This window comes from Suncus etruscus, chromosome 17, assembly GCF_024139225.1.
Source record: "Suncus etruscus isolate mSunEtr1 chromosome 17, mSunEtr1.pri.cur, whole genome shotgun sequence".
NCBI lineage: Eukaryota > Metazoa > Chordata > Mammalia > Eulipotyphla > Soricidae > Suncus > Suncus etruscus.
The window spans coordinates 58,532,807-58,553,687 of NC_064864.1; the positions used below are offsets into that span (position 1 = coordinate 58,532,807).

At 41.9% G+C, this 20,881-nt stretch overlaps 1 protein-coding gene and 1 non-coding gene across 2 annotated transcripts in view; one reads left to right on the forward strand and one right to left on the reverse strand.

Moving 5' to 3' along the window:
* GPAM (glycerol-3-phosphate acyltransferase, mitochondrial) overlaps positions 1-14,078 on the reverse strand; it is a 75,385-nt gene extending 61,307 nt beyond the window's left edge. Inside the window, exon 1 of the mRNA XM_049764427.1 lies at positions 13,942-14,078. The gene's annotated coding sequence lies outside the window, so the exon portion shown is untranslated. The remainder of the gene's footprint in view (positions 1-13,941) is intronic.
* Positions 2,714-2,820, forward strand: LOC125995266 (U6 spliceosomal RNA). Its single transcript, XR_007490815.1, has one exon. It is a non-coding gene; the product is annotated as a U6 spliceosomal RNA (small nuclear RNA).
* Positions 14,079-20,881: the final 6,803 nt, after the last annotated feature.

Here is a 20,881-nt window from a genome sequence, read left to right on the forward strand (position 1 = left end):
TTGCTGTAAATCAAGTATTTTTTAAGTGCTCAGACCCATCTCAGGAGGGTCAGACCTCCAACAACTTATGAATAAATATCTAATGTTTGTCCATAAGTGGGCATATATTTGTATACAGTGGACTACTTTATGTCTGCCCAATCAATAATGTAACCAATCCAAGCCTATATTGTATATACTTCCTCTTAGTATTATCTCTCCTCTTAGTATTATCCCTGTCAGACTCATTCTATCCTACAGTTCCCTCAGTCCTGATACTATGGCCCTTCTTCTCACACTCCCCCCTAAATGTGATTGTTGCATGCTACCGAATTCAGCTCCAGTAGGATCCCCAACTCAAGGACACTACCTGATCTCTTACTTCATCAAACCATTTCTCAAACTCAATAAGACTATGATGTGGGATGAAAGGTGCCCTGGATCTCATCCCCCAAGAATATCTAATAAGACTTAATGGGGATATATATTTTCTCTGTATGCGTAATACCTCAATAGTTATACCTTTTAGTGCTCTTATTTCAAAATGTAAAGGTAGCCTCCTCCATTAATTTTTTTAATTTTTATGATTATTTTTATGATTTATTTATTTATTTTTCATTATTTTTTTTAATTTTGCTTGTTTTGGTTCTGCTTGGTATGAAATTCTAGAAGAAAAAGTCTAGCTTGGAATAAAAGCTCAGGTCAAAACCAGGACACAGAGAATGTATAGCCTGTCATTCTTACCACCCAAAGCACCAGCAATATAATATGACACTATTCTCTTTTGCTTAGGCATACTAAAAAAGGGGAAATCTTATATATAGTAGCAAGCTTTTATCTACTAGTGATAAGAACCCATAAATTTTATAATACAGGTCATCTCCCACCTTGAACACTTGTCATGGGGACTCAACTTAGACTCCATGTGATCGGACAGCAACTGCCCAACCCTAAATCCCAGATCACAGCTGTACAACTGACACAGTTCCATGCAGCAGCACCAGGAATCAAACACCCTCTGGGGAGTCCCTAATGCCATGCTGGCACCAACTTGCACCAGGTTGATATGACATCCTGATGATGAGGGAAAAGCAACAACTTGATCTAAGAGCAAGTTGCCCTGCCTCATCATCTAAAGATAATATGAAATCAGAAGACACTCCACCATTTGATCTGTACAAAAACAAAGATCACTAATTATAGAAGACTGACTTTGACAACCACGACTGAGCAGAACTCTTACTGGGACCAATAAGTAACACCCTAGTCTAGGCTCTGACCTAGAATTTGTACAAAAACCAAGATCTCTAATTCAGAGATCTGAAAGTCAAAGGTCTGACTTTGACAACCATGACTGAACAGAACATCTGGTACTATAAGGAAAGACTCTATACTAGGCTTTGTTTTAGGATCTGTGCCAAAACCAAGATCACTAATTACAGAAGACTGACTACAATAACCATGACCGAGTAAAACTTCTAGAACCATAAAGACTCTATCCTAGACTTCATCCTATGACCTATACAAATACCAAGATCTCTAATGACAGAAGATTGATTTAGCCAGCCACAACTGAGCAGAACGTTTCCTGGCACCATAAAAGGACCTTGCGATTCTATAATGAGCATGTCTAGAGCCTGTAGTTGTTACCATGACAGTATGCTTCAGGAGTAGAGAAACCCAGAATCTCTTAGGCCAAGGAAATTCCCTTTCTAATATTCTCAATACTTATTATACCTATGCCAAAAAAAAAAAAAAAAATCTTTGCCATACTAGCTCTCCCCATTTTTTCTTTCCTTTTCCTTTTTTTCCTTATTGCTATTTTATTGCATTTTTCTTGTTGCTGTTGTGTTTTTTGCTGCTGCTTGTTGTTTTGTTGTTTTATCTTATTTTGTTTTGTTTTGTTTTGTTTTGTTCCAACAGAACCTCAGAACTTGAATCATCTTGTTCTGCCTCATAAATTGAGTTGAGGGGAAGTGAATGAAGCCAGGAGCAAGCAGTCGCTTGGAATTAGAATAGAAATAAAAAAATGATTAAACCTAAACACCAAACCCAAAGTCAATGACAACAGAATTAAGACCCCTAATCTGCAACAAGGTACGTACAAAGGGACATGTTACACTAGCAGTCCAGGGAGCAAAGAGAGAAGTATCAGATGCATCCTGAGAATGGAGTGGAGAGAGGTCAACACTGGTGGTGGGAATTGGCCTGTTCACTGTCACTGTGTACCTTAAATATGTGAAAGACTTGTAATTCACATTGGTCATAATAAAAATTTTTTAAAAATAGTTAATTAGAAAAGTAATAAGAAAAGAATGTGATTGTATATGACAAATGCCAACCGTTCTGGACAAGAAGAGCATTTAGTTTTCAAGTAGGTTAATATGAGCTGTACTTTGTGTAATGATTTTGAAGCAAAGACCTGGATTTGGGGCTGACATGGAGCAAGGAAGCAGATTGTTCATGCCTACCCTACTTACCCCATGTCAGAACCCAGAATAAAGGGCTACAAATGGGAATGGGATGCAGGTCTCCACTATGCAAAAGGAAGTTATGTCAAGAGTTGGGCAAAGCTAAGACTAGAAGGCAATTCCCCATGTGCCCAAGACACTGGAAGGAATGTGAAAATACTTAAAAGGGAAATCAAGACATGTCTGTAAATAAACTGTTCTTATTTGTACTTAGAATCAGTCTTTGAAAGAAAGGAAAAATCTTCCTAAAGAAGAAGAGTAGGGTGCTCGCTTCGGCAGCACATATACTAAAATTGGAATGATACAGAGAAGATTAGCATGGCCCCTGGGCAAGGATGACACGCAAATTCGTGAAGCGTTCCATATTTTTAGTTGTTGAGGAGAAAGCTATAAAAAAAAAAAAGAGGAAATTCGTACAATTTTCTGCAACCTGGATGGAACCAGAAGAAGATGTGATGAGTGAAATTAACCAGAGGGAGAAAGACAATCACTAGATGATCTTACTCAGGGAAAAAAGAAAACAAGAATAGCCTATGTCAATTGATAATCAACTCTGGGTACTGAAGTACAAACTGAGAACACCAAATTGAGAGTGGGGTGAGTAGGTAGATGGAATGGGACAAAAGGTTATGGGGAGAACCTTGGGACTTTGGTGATGGTAAGGTTAGTAGTTAGGCCAAGACCATAAATGTCAACACCATTGTAAACCCACTACTTACTATAATAAAACAACAATCCCCCCCCTAAGAAGAAGAAGAAGAAGAAGAAGAAGAAGAAGAAGAAGAAGAAGAAGAAGAAGAAGAAGAAGAAGAAGAAGAAGAAGAAGAAGAAGAAGAAGAAGAAGAAGAAGAAGAAGAAGAAGAAGAAGAAGAAGAAGAAGAAGAAGAAGAAGAAGAAGAAGAGTAGGAAAACTACATTTGCCTTTATTCTTTGTCAAATGAGTTCAAAGTAAAGTAGCATTTAATTTGTTCTATCTAGTTGGGGAGTCTAAGTTCAACTAAGATTTCTTTTGAATGAGCTACACCAGTGCTCAGGGGCTATTCTTGGCTACTACTCAGGAATCTCTCCAGGGTTTGGGGGACCTTATGGGATGCTGGGGATAGAATCCTTGTTGGCCATGTGCAAGGAAGCACCCTCCTCACTTTACTCTCTCTCTAATCCCCTAAGACTTCCTCTTAGAGTGTTTTACAAAAAAACTTAATTTTGTTACATTGGGGGGGAAGTGTATTCTGTTAAATGTTCTAAATATATTTCAGCAACTATCTTTACCTTTTAATTTACATATTTTCCAAATAGTATTCCAAGATTATGAAGTTTATCAACAAGTCCAGTACACAATTACCTAAAGTACCTGTTATGAAGCAAAACCTGATAAACATAATACAATATGGGTTACTTTTGAATAAATTTCCCTGATAATCTTGTTATCTTATTTCTTCAAACATTTGAAATTCATTACAGTGATTCAAAAATTCAAGTAGGTTAGGCTTTTCAGAATGCTGATTCAGTGCCACCTAGCCCCACCTTATTCTTACTAAGAGTTGGTTTCAACTCTTTCCAGAGTTAGGGTGACTTACACCCCCTTCTGTTGCATATCTATAAATACTTTAATTTATAAAATAAATTCTTTAATTGAATCACCATGAGATACACAGTTACAAAGTTGCTCATGATTAAGTTTCAGTCATACAATGTACATACCCTTTACTCATACACATTTCCTGCCACCAATGTCCCAGTTTCCCACCTGCCCTCCCTTCTGTCTGGTTCTGTGGCAGATATTTTCTCTCTCTCTCTCTCTCTCTCTCTCTCTCTCTCTCTCTCTCTCTCTCTCTCTCTCTCTCTCTCTCTCTCTCTCTCTCTCTCTCTCTCTCTCTGCCTTCCTCCTCCTTCCCTCCCCTTTTTATATCACTTATCTCCTTTCAGGACCCAGTTCTTGTCTAAAGTGAAAAATTCCAACTCTCATTGTCATAATGTTGCCTCTTTGCCCTAACTCCGCTTCTTCGCTATTTGTGGCATGCTTCCTATCATGGCCATCATGAATCTCCTGGCCCTCATGTCTATTTTCTTTGGATATTATCCCCATGCTGTATTTTTTATATATCCCAGAAATTAATTTGATCATTCTATGTCTACCCCTAGACATACTTTATTAAACTTTGGAGAAAAGCCCCCAAATAGAACCTAGAGGGTACAGGAGCTATTTCTAGCGATAATCAGCTAGTGGGGACATTGGTTTTGTGCTAGGGGGCAAGGATTTGGACCGTCTAGGACTCGGTGTACCTGGAACCATGAAAGCCATAACTAACAGTGCTTGGAGACCTCTAGGGCTATGCCTGACATGCTGGGGAGGGAGCCAGAGGTGCCAGTGTTCAAACAGGAATATCTTCTCCTACCCCTACCTAGTGTCACACATGGCAATGCTCAGGAGTTACTCCTGACTCTTCAATCAGAAATCACCCCTTACAGTAGTCTGAGGATCATATGGGATGCTGGAGATTGAGCCAGAGTTAGCCACATATAAGGCAAATAAATGCCCTGCTCACTGTGCTATTGTACCAGCTCCCCTATTAAGTTATTTTATAGTTACTTTTCCCAAAGCCTTCTAGGTCTACCACAGAATCACTACTTAACCTACATAGATCACTGACACATGTATATACAAATTATGGGTGCATTTAGAATTATTAGAAACCACTGTAAGTCCAGATAAGATTAATATTCACAATTTATTTTTCACTAGATTATGTTTAACGGGCATACAGGAAAGTCCATTTAATCTCCAGGCCCCTACTCATTAACTATTGATTAAAGAAAATCTAGGCAGTGCAAAAATCCCATATGAAGTCCTGTCAACTGATATAATCTTGGAACTAATGAAGATTTTAGTCTTTCAGAGAAGATTGGGTTCATTTGAAACTGTTTTGGGCCTGGCATGCCCTATGGACACAGTATTATTTTTCTAGTGTTGATGATAATGTTGATGATAACAAATATCATTTGATCAGTTTCCCAGTCATATAAACTACAGTAACTCTTTGTTGAAGCCTAATTACTCAGATCAGTCAGCTGACTCTCCCATTCCTGTGGCTTGCCATCTGTTCTTACAAGACCTGAAGTGGGGCATCTAGGACTCCAGGTACTAATAGGGCACATGCTTCAAGATTACTCCCTGGCTATTATTGAGGCATGCTCAAAATGATCATTATTCTGAACCATTCATTAAAGCTGGACAAACTACATGATCCACAACTGTGAAGGGTCTTGGAATGTGAGATGTAAACTCAACACATGGCTGTAGACTCTCTGTGCCACGTATTCCTCAGCTATAAAACAAACTTGTTACTAGTACCTTCCCCTACAAGTTGATTGTGAAGACTGAGTAAAGTATGTAATGGGCTGGAACAGAGCCAGATAAGTAGTGGACACAGCAGAACATTTGTAGTTATCCTATGAGTTCTGAGTAATACAACCAGAATCTACAAAGAAAAATATCCTATTATGTACTTTTTACAAAGCATAAATGATAAATGATCATAGAGATATATTCCAGAATCTCAGTATGCCTCTGCTCACCCCAATACACATTCCTTTCCCAGGAACACATATTCTTTTGAAAACTTTGCTATTGATTGAGTTGGGAAAGTCATAAAAAACAATACTCCTTAAATATTTTTTGCAGTCTGACAATGTTTTGATAATCTAACAAAACTCTAGACTCTTCCCTAGAGGGGTAGAAAAAGTGCAAGGAAGTGTTTGTATCCAATTTTAGGGAATTATTTGTGGAGTCCAGATTAAGAAAGCAAGTTTGAAAGCATGATTTTGAAGATGATCACATTCGGATTTTGTTCCTTGAACAATATCTAAGGCCAGATGAGACAGCAACACAAATATCCATACTCTAAAGAAATTGCTAAGTAATTTTTAATAGGGTTCGGTGATGATGAAGAGCATGAGGAGGAGAATAAAGAAGAGAAGGAGTCATCCAAGATGGACAAACATGGGTCAACTAAAGGTTTACTTTTACATTTCAGTGAGCCAAACAGCAAAGCTTTGAAGGGGGAAAGTAATGCCCCATGGTCATTATTAACAATTCCTGAGGCAGTTGGAGTAACTGATTTTATCTGAAACTTTCTTTTAAACCTGGAACAGGTAAAAATATTATCACAGGCTCTTCACGCCTGCTCAATGATCCAGACATAAAAGAAATGCTAATTATGAGAACTGAGCTGTGAATTCTGAGGGACCCTAGAGACAAAAAAAATTATCTGGTGGTCTTAGGTTGCTGGAAATTTATTAGAGTGTTTTCAGATTACTGTTAACTGATTTTTACCTTAAGTGCTCTGCCTGGAGCTGTTTTAAAGGCTCTTGATAAGAAATGATTTCAAAGAGGTAATGGTATTAGCAGGAGAAGCGGGGGTACTGTAAGGCAAAAGCCCAAGTGAGGTCATGCTATCCAGCTGGAGCAGTGTGACGTGTTTGCCACAACCTAAAGTGCCCCTTTGACTAAAGCTCACTGGGGCCTCTAATCGTCTCCTGTTTCCATCATCACCAATGCTCACCACCAAAGAAGATGAGTGTAATTATAACAAAGGTCATAGAATGAGGCCAAGGACCCAGTTACATTTCTGTCCCATTATGATCTCAGATTGCATCCCTGCCTCTAAAAGCTAAACATCTTCTCTGGGCCTTCTCTTATCCCAACTGACCCCTGATCCCCCATCCTCTGCTATTCTCCTCTCCTTCATGGTTCCCTAGTCTCAAGGCCACCACTTTATTTTTGGACCATCTTTAGCTCAATCCTGGCTAGGGCCTCGGTTTAATGCCCCACCACCATCACCACCTGCCAGGAACATTCCTTTTTGAGATACTTGCGTGGATGACTCATTCTTACATTTAGGTCTTCGAAACTTTCTGTCCCCTGCCTTGTCACTTATTTTCAGATCCTCTTCTATTTATAGCATCAATCATTCTTTAAAATAATCTGTTGATCTCTCCTAATCCTAGTGTCTCTCTTCTACACTAGAATTTGAGCTCCATAAGAGCAGAGCTGTTCTATATTTTGATCATTGCTGTGACCACACAAAATCCTACCCCACTGCTTCTGTCTCTCTGTCTCTCTCTGTCTCTCTGTCTCTGTCTCTGTCTCTGTCTCTCTCTCTCTCTCTCTCTCTCTCTCACACACACACACACACACACACACACACACCATCCTGGTTCAGCACAAAGAATCACGAGATATACATTTCCTGGCTAAGGGAAAGAATAATCTATGGTAATTATCATTTCTTGAGCATTTACTTTGTGCTAGGAACGGAGGAATAGAACTACAGGTTTGTTTGTCTGTTTGTTTGTTTACAAATATTATTTTAATGGATTCCCACTGCATGCCTGCAAAATCAATGTAAAGTCAATGCTGTGTCATTGGCATGTTAGTTTCTGTGAAAGTCTTGTGGCTTCCAAGGTCATAGCGAACACATGGCAAAGGACTGAACTGAACCCAGGTGTTTTGGACTCCAGCACTTTTTTTTTTCCCCAAAGGCTGAATCTGTCAATAATTAAGGTTTTGTGGACCAGTTGACCTCTTCTGTGCTGTGCTACTTTGTTGTAGTAAGAGAGCAGTAATGGGACCGGGAAGGTGGCACTAGAGATAAGATGTCTGCCTTGCAAGCGCTAGCGTAGGACGGACCTTGGTTCGATCCCCTGGAGTCCCATATGGTCCCCCCAAGCCAGGGGCGAAGTCTGCCTTGCCCATGCTAGCCTAGGACGGACTGCTGTTTGATCCCCCAGCGTCTTATATGCTCCCCAAGCCAAGAGCGATTTCTGAGCACATAGCCAGGAATAACCCCTGTGTGTGTGTGTGTGTGTGTGTGTGTGTGTGTGTGTGTGTGTGTGCCCTCCCCCCAAAAAAAAGTAAATAAAAGAGAAGAAGGAAAGTTAAAGAAAGACATTAAAGTGTATGTTCTGTCCATGGTGAACCCTCTTCCAGTAAGAAAATGATCAAATGCTGGAGCTAGAGAGTGTTTGCCTTGCATGAAACCAACCCAAGTTCTATTCCTAATAACCTATATGGTCCTCCCGAGCCCTGCCAGGAAGACTCCCAGGGCACAGAACCATGAGTAAGTCCTGAGCTCCTCTGGGTGTGGCTCTCAAACAAAACAAAACAAAACAAAACAAAAGTGAACATCTACATACACTCATTTTTAAAAGGCAAAATAACTAGCAGGGTTCAACTGGAAATTATAACTACTGACTCAACCTCTTCAGTTGAATTATAGCCTCACTTACGGCTACAGTAGAGCTTAACTCAAGTGATTCCATTTTAACCAAGCTTCCATTCACATTGTAATTATACATGATTTTTATCTATTTGTTTTTTCTCCAGCAACTGTCAGAGCTTTTGTTAAGAGGTGAAAGATGAGAGGGAAGTTTCATGTCTGATCTAGTCAGAGAAATCATTTGTAGTATTATTGAGAGGAAGAACTTGTCTGTGCTCAGCTGTTTAGTGATTCAGAGTGGCTCTTAAAACAGAGCATTAGCAATAAAACTTATACTAACACATCCTTGGGAGTGGGCTGAGCTGAGAAGTAAGGGTTGAACTTGGAGAATGTGGGAGACAGACAAAGCTATGGTTTCTACACTGCTGGACTGGGTAGAAGTAATAAGGCTAATGCAGTTGAGAGCCTTGAGGTGTGAGACCTCCTCCCAGTAGTAATACTTCTTCCTAGTACTCTATGTCTCCCAGCACTCTACTTTTCTCTAGGTAGTTTTAGATCATTGGAAACATGAAATAAAACATCCACTTCTTATCCAGAGGGTTATCTCTCAGGAAATAGCCTCCAGTATTTCAGGAAACCCCGGGGATTCTTAAACCAAGAACTTGTTCCTCAACATGCAGTTTTCTACACAGGTTTTTACGTTTGAGCTGGTGCCAAGGATTTAAACTTCAAATTCATGACTCTTTTCCTTATCTCTGAACATTTCTTGAAATCCAATTTTAGCAAGATCCTTGCCTGTGGAGTCTGTTGGACTAGAACCTACCATTGGATTGCTGACTGAGGTCCATGTACTTCACTAGTCCAGGAGAGGGCTGATACCCTGGCTGCCTTCAGCAAAGACTCTTGCTATATTGGTTCCTTATAATCCCACATACCTTTGCTATTGTCTCTTAGTATAACTTACATATTTCTGAACTCTATCTGCGCTTTGGATATTATTTTCTTTATTTTTCCTATGATATTATTTTCTTTATTCCTGTGTTACTAAGCTCAGTCTTCTCTCCCTAATGATCCCTGAACCTCTCAGGATGGTCCTGAGTAAGAATGCCCTAACAAATTTCACCGATGTTTTAAAAGCATCATTGATTTTTTTAGGGGAGAAGTGGAGGTTCACTCCCAGTGGTGTTCAGGGTATATTCTTGGCTAATGTTTGGAGGTCGCTCCTGATACTCAAGGGACCATATAGTGTTGGGATCAAACCCAGACCTTTCGCATGCAAAGCACTTACTCAGCTCATTAATTCATCTCTCTTTTGTTCAAACAAAGGAAAGCAGCCCCTCTGGGTAGAATTTAAACCAAAGGAACAATCCAGAGATGGGAGAAATCCTATTCCTGCTCAACCACAGTGGAGGAATTCACTTCCTCACTTCCACACTTTGACAGAGTTTTCTGATGGAGACCAGAAGTAATTTCATGATCCTTTATGTCCATCCAAATATTCATTTCACTGAGTTGTCTCTTGAATGTGTTGTGTTTATATTTTATAATTATTATCTATAATAACACACTATTTATAAAAAAAATAGATTTCTCTGGAGCATATAGTACTTAAAAGGGTTGTACCATATGCTTTCCTAGCTTTATTATTTCATTCTCTCATCTTTTTTTTTTTAATTAATTTATTTATTTTTTCTTTACAAACCCTTGTGTCGAGGGCTGACTTTCAATAGATCGCAGCGAGGGAGCTGCTCTGCTACGTACGAAACCCTGACCCAGAAGCAGGTCGTCTACGAATGGTTTAGCGCCAGGTGCCCCACGAACATGCGATGCGCGACGTCATTCTCTCATCTTACCTCTGAGGAGGGGCCATTGTCATTGAGGTCTCATATTAATAGAGGAGGTTCAGAGAGGTGACATAAACTCCCTACTATCAGAGAGGGGAAGTTATCAGCTTTGATTTTTTTGGGGGGAGATCACACCCGGCAGCGCTCAGGGGTTACTCCTGGTTTTATGCACAGAAATAGCTTCTGGCAGGCTCAGGAAATCATATGGGATGCTGAGATTCGAACACCGTGTTTCTGTATGCAAGGCAAACGCCCTACCCCCATGCTATCTCTCTGGCCCCTTAGCTTTGATTTTTAAGATAGATATATCAGCTCTTGTCATATCAGTTGGGGGCACAGAGTGCGGGAGGAATAGATCATAAGAGATTTATAACAATGCTGACAAGGCTCATAGTTTTCATAACTTTGAAAACAATAAAAGATCTCATTCTTTCAGAATTGGGGGAGAGAAAAGAGGAATGAGTCTAATTACTGACAGTTTAGTATGATCTAGATACCTTTTTAATATACTGAGCCTTACATTATGACAATAATGTATATTTTTAATATACTGAGCATTGCATTCTGACAGCAATGTATAAAGTTAATGTTTTAGATATTAAATGAACGTAATAAGAAGACACAACTATTTGCTCTCATTCTACTTTCAAGTTTATTGATATCTAATTAAGATTTTCATGAAATAGATACTCTATATTTACACATACACGCACACTTGGCTAAAAAACTTAGTACCTATCATAAAGTAGGATATCAATAATGGAAATTAACAAATATTCATCTAGTTCCTCAAATTGATACAGGCACCATCTCATCCCTAGTGTGATTTTGCTAACAGGCAACATTTGAAAATATCCGGAATTATTTTTGGTCATCATAAAAAGAGGAGTTGTGATGATCACATGGGACTGGCCAGGATGCTACTAACATCAGTGGGTGCTCAACAACCCCAACAAAACAAAGGAACTGAACCCTAATATCAGTGGTGCCAAGGTTGAGATATCCTGATCTAATTCGATACACTTTTCAGAAGAGAAAACCATCAACCATAAAGAAGAGGAAACTTTCAGGGCACAAATACTGGTTGATAACATCCTCAGGAGACTTGTATATGTTCTTAACAGATTCTATGCAGTTGACCAGATGAAAGACTCCCACCACAGAGGCAAAAATTCAGTGGAATAGATCAGCCCAAGTAAATAAAATAAAATTTACCAGTTCAAGTGAAACAAGCATACTGTTCCACAGTTTGGCTCATGCCCTAAACACACAGCCATGGGAAGTTCTAGTGTCCTAGGAGACCAAAATGCAGAACTCAGAGTTCTCACCTCCAGGCCTTTATTGCCCATAAGTCTCCCACTCCCATCTCTTTCTTTTCTTAGGATTGCAGACCAAAAGAGAGTTATATGGTAAAATAAGCAATTTCCTTTTAATAATTAAATAGGGAAGTTAAAAATAGTAATGATGAAGGGGTCCTATCAGTTCAAGGTAGAGGCTGCCAGAAACCATTTCTCTCCAAAATATATTGTCATTTGCATTATCCATGTCACCAGCAATTTTTTCAACTTCTCTGCCAAGATATAATTTGGGTCATAAAGGAGACAAGGACAGAAAGAGAAAGAAAGGTTGTCCACATATCACACGCAGAGAATACCTTTGACCTCAATGGATGCTTGTTCCAAACATAACTCTTCTTTGCAATGAAGGGCCCTCACAAAAGCCATAAAAGACAAAAGAAACCCTACTCACAGAAGTACTAAAGTCAAGCACGACTCACTTGTTTTTAGCAACATTTAACAAAGAAACATTCAACAACAACGCAAGAAGTTTTATTTTTGGAATCATGCCTTCTTGATGGACAATTTCTTCTATCCATCAAGCTTTGTGGGAAACTTCCAATGCCCTGAATCATTTTTGCAAGGACAGGAAAATTCAATGCTTTGGTTTAACCAGTGCAGATCTGAGCACAGCTGCCCTACCCTAATCAGGTGAATTGAGGTCCCCTCAAATGTACCCCCCTACACAGGGGACTGGCATCTATTCTAACAGTTTCTAAGATATACTTTGGTGGAAGCTAAAGATCTGGGTTAACACAACTCTGAAGATCAACTTTAATCTTGAAATTTCAATGAAAAATTAAACATCTTGATAACCTTGGGTACTAATGGCTTTTATTTCCATTGCAATGGCTTTCTGAGACGGATAATTCCCCTTTAGATTTTCATGAGTTTGGCCCAGAAATTGGATACTCAAGTCATTAAACATACAGGAGCTTGGGACACCAAGAAAACAGTAACGTCTATTTAAGGACTTGGCTGCCACCAGCAACTAAGTGTCTTGGGGGAGTGAGTGCAATTTGAATATAGCAGCTCAGCCACTTTGCTAACAGGAAATTCAATGCAAGAAAGACACTCCTTCAACTCCTGCTTGGGTATGGACAAGGGTGTTAACCTTAGTGACAAACATTTTGCTGGGAAGAGCTCAAAGTGCAAGAAACAAATAAAATCTAATTTTTATGCTGCCCATGCCTAAAAATAAAATTAAATAAAAATGAGATTGATAATTTATCAGATCCATCTTTAGATTTAAAAAAAAGGTTTAATTTTCCAACAAAAAAAAAGGATAGATTTTTCAGAACAAATAGAAGTCACATCAACTTTCACATTCCTCTCCCTATTCAAGGCTGGCTACCTTGTCCTTAATTCTGAAGACACACCTCACTAGCAAAACATCACAGATCCAGAATCATTTGCAGCCTATAACGGGGAATATATTGTATGTAATCATCCAGGGAACTTGCCCAGAAAGGATTTAGGGTTGGGATTCAGCCTAAAAGGACAAGGTGTTGCAGGGCAAGGAGACAATGGGAGGGATGAGCAGGTGGGTTTGGAAGGAACAAATTTTGCCCAGAGTAAAAGCTTCCATGCTCTGAGGTAGCACTCTGCATGCCGTAAAGCAACACCAAATTGCTTGTCTAATTATCTATGTCATCTACTGGGCTTTGAGTTCCTTAAGAGCAGTTGCTGTGCCTGGTTGCCCAGAGCCACAGAGCTTAGGCAGGGATAGGAAAGGAAGAGTGGGGCGAAGCATAAAGAATTTGGGACTGTTTCATCAACCCATACAGCCTAAGAGCACATCTAGTTCGCATCTTCTTTGATCTGGTCAGGTTGGCCATTTCTGGCTGGTATAGGAGAGGGAGTCCCACTGCCAACCTATCCTACAAGTTCATCCTGAGCATCATCCCACAAGATAATTAAAATCTGTCCCAGAGGGAATGTGGTCATGGTCAGGTGCCAGGGGACCTCTGAGTAAAGGCTGAACTCCTCTTCCCTGGTCCCTGGGGATATCTGGCAGGGCCCAGGGATGGGAGTGGGGAAAAGCCAACATCCTACCTTCTTGCTGCTTGATCCCCACCAACCTGATCCTCACCAATTTCCCATGGCCAAGTCCAAAAAATGCTCCTTAGGGTGTCCGTTTTCCCAGGCTCTTGTTCCTCACAGTCACTTTCCAGAATTGACTAAAAATGTCTTCCCTTCTATTACTGGTAGCCCAGTGCTAAAGTTCATGGCCACCTCCTTTCCCTACAAGCTAGAGTAAGACCAGTCCATGGGGAAAGGATATTGCCTTCTTTCAAGACTCATTGTGGGAGGAAAGGGGCCAACCTGATTTTGGCAGGACACTGAAGCCAATACACAGAGCCAATCCCAGCTAAGCTTTTCGCCAGCCCCATGGGGCACTGGGCAGAAGCCAGGGGTACAGCTCAGTAAGCAAGTGTAGTGAGCATGGGGAAAAGAGGTTTCTACCCTGCCCCCACTCTCATAACTCAAGAACCCCAGGAGCAAGGCTACAGTGTTTTCCTTCCTTCTCAGGACAGTGCTGAAGGGAGGCTGAAGGAGCAGCTTCCAATTGGGATCAAGCAGGACTGTGGAGTCTGGGAGCTGACCATTGAGGGGGGACTTCCACTCAAACATCATAACAATTTGTTCTTGTGAATTATTGGTGGGATGGGGTTGCTTTGGGAATGCAGCTTGCTATTCAAAGATCTGTGGAAATGCTCTTGTTGTCTATTCTATTACTTATTTCCTTGATTCCCTTCCCTTCTCTAATATCCAATCTTCCTTGAGCCTGAGTGCAAGAAAAGACAAGATGTAGTGTGAAGTTTAGCCACCAGTCTTCCCATTTGGGCTACATCCCTTCAAGGCATGCGGATGTCTCTAGAACAATGCCACTAAACCCCCAAAACAGCAATCAATGGTGGGGATTGACGGGTAGATTCACAAGTAACTGAACATGAAAGTAAATCCAGGTGGGCAAGAAGAAATACACAGGGGACTTATGTGTCCATGGAGGTCAGGGGAACAGGAGGTCCCCTGAGGAAGATTTCAACAGGCTGACAAGCCCTGAGATGCACCTCTTCCTCTGGTCATTCTCTACAGCCCTGGCTTTCCTTTCGCCTCTAGAGCTTTCAGCTGTGTCTGGAAAAAATGCTAAGCAGATTTCACAAGAGTTGTCACCTCTATATACCCTGGACAGAGCACCTGCAAGAGACATCTTGTGCCATGCAGTTGGAACATAGTGCTCTTGGGAGGCAGGGAGTGGGATGGGGGCAGCATGTGGGTGGGGAAGGAGGTGACCTTGGAGGCAGCCATGGGTAGTTAAGAAGACAATGGACCATCTAGTCTACAGCTGGATGCTTCTCTTCTAGCTTACCCTTGCATGGAATTTCACCTCCAAGAAACGAACTCTCCCCACTTTCCTCCATTAGGTGGGTCACTTTCTACCACCAGGTGGGTTTGTGATCCTAGACATATAGGGACTGGTGGAAGGAGGAAGATGTGTTTTCCTTTTTTTTTTTTTTTTGTTTGGTTTTTCGGGCCACACCCATTTGATGCTCAGGGGTTAGTCCTGGCTAAACGCTCAGAAATTGCCCCTGGCTTGGGGGAACCATATGGGATGCCGGGGGATCGAACCTTGGTCGCGATCTTTCCTTGGCTAGCGCTTGCAAGGCTTACCTCTAGTGCCACCTTGCTGGTCCCATGTTTTCCTTTCTAATCTTAGGAATTTTCTTCGTTTTTAAAAAAAATTTTATTTTATTTTATTTTATTTTTGGTTTGGGGGTCACACCTGGCAGCACTCAGGGGTTACTCCTGGCTTTGCAATGAGAAATTGCTCTTGGCAGCCTCGAGGGACCAATAGAATGAATTGAACCACCATCTGTCCTGGGTCAGCTGCATGCATGGCAAACACCCTTCTGCTGTGCTATCTGGCCCCAGGGATTTTCTTCTAAGTCACTCAGAGGAGTGAGGGTGCCAGGGTTCAGCTGGGGGAAAGGAGTGACGGTAGACACAATCTACTCACTTCCTTCTGAATGTGGCCCAGCCTCCTTTGTCAGGGGAGACAACTGAGAAAGAAGCACACTGGCAGGGAGGCCAGGCCTTGCTTCACCCTGCTGCTTGCTCTGAGCCCAGAAAATCGTGAATGCCAGAGATAGACATCTCAGTAATGAGAAAAATCTCGGGCTATCTCTCCCCATGCATAAGCAATACTCTGCACATGCAGACTCCACATCTCAAGAGCTGCAGGTGTGTGGTCATGGTGGGCAAGTGCTGGGCACCTGTTGTGTTCTAGAAGAGGAAGCTGGTTTGGTGCTTGCATGCTGTGACTCAGGATATGTTGGGAGCTAGTCCTGGCTCTTTCTTGGAGTCAGTCTAGTGTTGCTTGAAGGGCATATGGTTCTGAGGATAGAAACGGGGCTAGCTGCAACTACCTTCACATCTGTGTAGATACAGATCCAAGGAGGCCTTTCTTGACTAGTTCTTACCCTCAAAGAGGTAAGACCTCTTGTATTTTTTCCTAAGCATGGATAGGAATTGTGTGTGGGTGTGTGCATGTATAGGATAGAGAGAGAGAAAGAGAGATGCATAGGCTCTCCTTCTTCCCTGAGCTTCAAGTCTGTGTATTTTTTGCATTTCCATATCTGGAATACATTTTTCATTTCTATTTCTAGCTCCAGGTCTGGCCTTTATGACTCTTTGCATTTCCTCTCGGCCCTCTTTAGCTATAGTTTTCATGAGACCAAGAAGAATTCTTTACCACAGCCCCTGCTAAATCCAAAAATCAAACTGGAATACTCTTAAAGTAACCCACTGGGGAGAGTATTATGTCCATTTTACAGAGGAACAAACTTGGAATCAAATCAATCTGTGTCAATAACACAGGACAAAACCACAGCCTGACAAGTCTCCTTATCTGCCATCTGAATTTCTGATAAAGTCCATTATTTGGGGGCCTTGGTATAGGAGTTTCTAAGTATGATGTTCTAGAATTTGCTTTCAGAGAGGAGGGACATTCTGAGACTGAGGACAGTCAAGCTATGGGGGACCCTGGTAGACCTTCAGTCTTGCCAAGCCATATTGTAGACCTGAGTCCTGGCTGGCCCCACCACAGGGATGGGGTTCCCACTCAGCACCTAGAAAGAGAAGCAGGAAATAGAAGTATCTACTTGATGGGAAAATTTGAGGGAGCTCACTCCGAGGATGCAATGAGTCCAAAGCCAGGCTCTGAGCACTAAGGGAAAGGCACAGGCCTATAAACCAAAGGCATCAGAAATGGATCTTAGCCAGAAAAAGTTAGTGGCCTTAGCCTTGGCCTGGCCATTTTATCTACAACTCTCTTTCAGCAGGTGCCATCAGCCATGCTCCCCCTCAACAAGAAGGAGAAAAATGCACTGGGGCCTCCACTCAACACAGCACCTGTGCCCTGCTAGCACCCAGCCAAAGCTATTTTTCTAAGCACTTCTTCCAAGACTGAGTTGGAGCCTCTCTCAGCATTGAAGGGAAACAGCATATTGGGGCTGCATTCTCTTGCCATCAAAGCCTCTAGGCCTGACTCATGCCTGCTCCTTAGGCCTGAGTCAAGGGATAGAGCAAGGGATCAGGACCTTGTTCTGACCATTAAATGAGGCCATTCTTTGAGTTTCACCTGCTGATTCAGCAGCAAGCTGATTCAGCAAAAGTGTGGCCCAGAGGCTCTGGAGTGATTCTGCCCCCTACTTGGTTAACTGGGCCTCCTCGTTTCTCATTTGTGAACGGGGGCAGTGCTCACCTGACCAGCTGGCTGTGAGGACCAAGCCAGGGTGTGATGTGAGGCCTAAGAAGAGCCTGTGGGTGGGTATAGGCCCCTGCCTATCATGAGTGTCAGCCATTACCACTGGTGACAGTTGTTCAGGACCCAGGATCCTGTCTGGATGCCAGACCTGGCCTTCACAGAACTGCTAGAGGCAAAAGATAAAGGGAACCCCAGAAGTAACTCCACATCAGGCAGGACCTCAGGGGATCCCTGCAGGCAGATGTGAGGGACACAGTGAAAGAGTGGACAACTCTTTCCAGTTGCATGGAAAATACACCTTTCCACAGAAACCCCAGGATCTAAACATTTCTCTCTGGCTTCCTTCTCCTGCTCTCTGCCTCCCACACTCTATGTTGCCTCCCCACCTTCCTCCCTCCCATTTTCTAATGTTGTAACAGTCTCAGAAGCGAGAAACCATCCCTGCCCATTGCCCTCCAGCCCCCCACTCTTTAATACCTGTGTCCTGGACTCTGATGTTTGAGAAATTATTCCAGGCAGTTGATAAAACAACACGGATGGGCTCTGGAGAAGGCAGCCAGGCTGTTTCCTAGCTCCTTGCTGAGACTGGATACAGGCCCCGGTGCTCGCCAGTAACCTCAATAAAAGTCGCTTGGCAGTAGCCAATTCTCCCTGCACTGTTTTGAAATACCACCAGAGGAGGAGGAAGCCTCTTTAATCAAATAATAAATAATCAGCCTGAGATAAGGCCTGCTAAGCTGAGCTAGACCAGCCAATCACAGGCTTCCTGCCTACAAAGCAACAAGGGCAAACAGACCTAGGCTTCGGAGTAAGTTTCAAGGCTTGTTATAATTTAATGATGCTGTGGGTGGTGTCTTCTTGGCTGTGCCTGGAGGGAACTGTCTCACTGAGGGATGAAGCTTCCAGCTCTGAAACCTTCCTGAGCAGAGGAAGCTGGTGCTGGTGCTATAGCTGAACCACTTGAGTGACCACAGGTGCTCGGAGCTGCCACAACCTGCCTCTAGGTCTATGGTTCTCACCCCTACTTGAAAGTTATCTTGGGGGGTCGGAGAGATGACATGGAGGTAGGCATTTGCCTTGCATGCAGAAGGACCGTGGTTCGAATCCCGGCATCTCATGTGGTCCCCCGAGCTTGCCAGGAGCGATTTCTGAGCGTAGAGCCTGAGTGCTGCCAGGTGTGACCCAAAAACCAAAAAAAAAAAAAAAAAAAAAAAAAGTTATCTTGGATAAGACTGAGTGGGGTCCAGGTCCCAGAATGAGTCTCACTGGCCTCAGAGGCACAGCACACTGGCCTTTAAGAGGTCATGAAAAGCCCCTCATGCTCACATCTGTTGAAGATGCCTTTAGCCTTTGCTGAGTTCCCTAAAAGGCAGTGACAGTGAACTTCTCTATTCTTCTGACTTCTTCCCTTGCCAGCTTTGTCAGGAGGCCACAAAAGGTTAAATAGATAGGTTCAGTGGAGCCTAAGAATGAATCATGACTTGACAATATCTCAGCTCAGTGACTTCCTTTGAACACCTCATGCAATCTCTTCCTTATCAAAGTGCTATGGAGATTAAATGGGAGACCAAAGCTAAAATTCTAGAGGGTTCTTCAGGGTATAAAAAGTGAATGTTCAGACAAATGGTATTGCTAACCAAATATTTAAAGAACTTAAGGGAAAACCCTTTGTGATCTGAGTCATACTTAGTGAATGATTTGGGAATTTTGTCACCCCATAAAAACCCCTTTCCCATTATACCCTCAAAACTACCTTATTCACCACTACTGACTCAACAAATATTTATTTTGAATCCAGAGACAAGTGAAGTGATCACTGGGCCCACCAAGAGTCCTTGAGGATGTGCTAAGCAAGAGGCAAGGGAAGGTTCAAGAATCCTGGATGTAGGGCAGAGGATGAGAGGGAGAGGTTCCTCCTGCAGGGCTAGGTCTGTTCAAAGGGAATAAAGGCAAAGAAATAGTTCCAGTATGAGGCCACACTTCCTCCAAAGGACCTCACAGCTGTGGGGTGAGGGGAGCAAAGAAGTGTTATATCCCTATTGATTTCTAAAAATGAGGAGGGCTAGAAAGACAATTCAACTGGTTAATTGCAGATTTGCATGTGGGAGGCCTTGTCTAGTCCCTCATATCACATGGCCCCTGAACATCTACAGGAGCAACTCCCGAAGAAGTGAGCTGGAAATACTTTCTGAGAAATGCAGGGTGTGGTCCCAAATCAAGAGAGTAAAAAGAAAGAACCAGTGTATTGATTCTTAAGATACAGCTCACACACCATATAATCCACCCACTTGATGGAACTAGTAAATCTAGTAGATTTACACAGTTAATGTTACCATCAGCTGAGTTTCAAGTTTTTCAGATATACCAAGGAAACAATTGGGACTCCCCTCAATTGTACCCACTCCGCTTCTGCCAGCTCTAGCAGCCACACCACTATTCCATGTCCCACACAGTCTGGCCTGTTCTGGACTTTTCCTCTAAACAGGGTCACCTGCTCTGAGATCTGGTGACTAACTACTTCTCATTTTGTATGATGTCTTCATGGTTCTCTTCATACAAAACACTTTATCAATGTATATATCATAATTTGTTTATTCATTGATAGACATTTATTTGCATTGTTTTCACATGTTGCTGTTAGGAATGATGCAGGATATGGATATTTATATGCAAGCTTTCAATCCTACTTATCTCTAAAGTTACAAAACCCCATAACAGGAATCAAGAAAGAAACTGAAGAGCTGGCCAAGAAAATAAAGCTTTGATGGGTCTCTCTTTGGCCAGATGTAACTCTCTGAGCAGAGCTGGAGCCCGATATTCACAATACAAAGCTTCCAAGCATGTTCCACCCCAGACAGTCTTGGGAAGGGGAGAGGTATTCTTTTTATTTCTGCTTTCAAAATGAGATAATCACAAATCAGAAAGGATGAATAACTTGCCAAAAATCCCTGGGCCAAACGCTGAAGCCAAAATGAAGTATGTGGTTCTTTTTACTCTAGTTCTTCACATAAAACAAGTCTTCATTCTTCTCTGATGTTTCTGTTTGATTCTTAGGATGGTTTGTTCAAGGATAGAGACAAGATGAAAGAAAAGAAGAAAAGAAAGAAAGAAAGAAAGAAAGGAAGGAAGGAAGGAAGGAAGGAAGGAAGGAAGGAAGGAAGGAAGGAAGGAAGGAAGGAAGGAAGGAAGGAAGGAAGGAAGGAAAAGGAAAAAGAAGAAAGAAAGAAAGAAAGAAAGAAAGAAAGAAAGAAAGAAAGAAAGA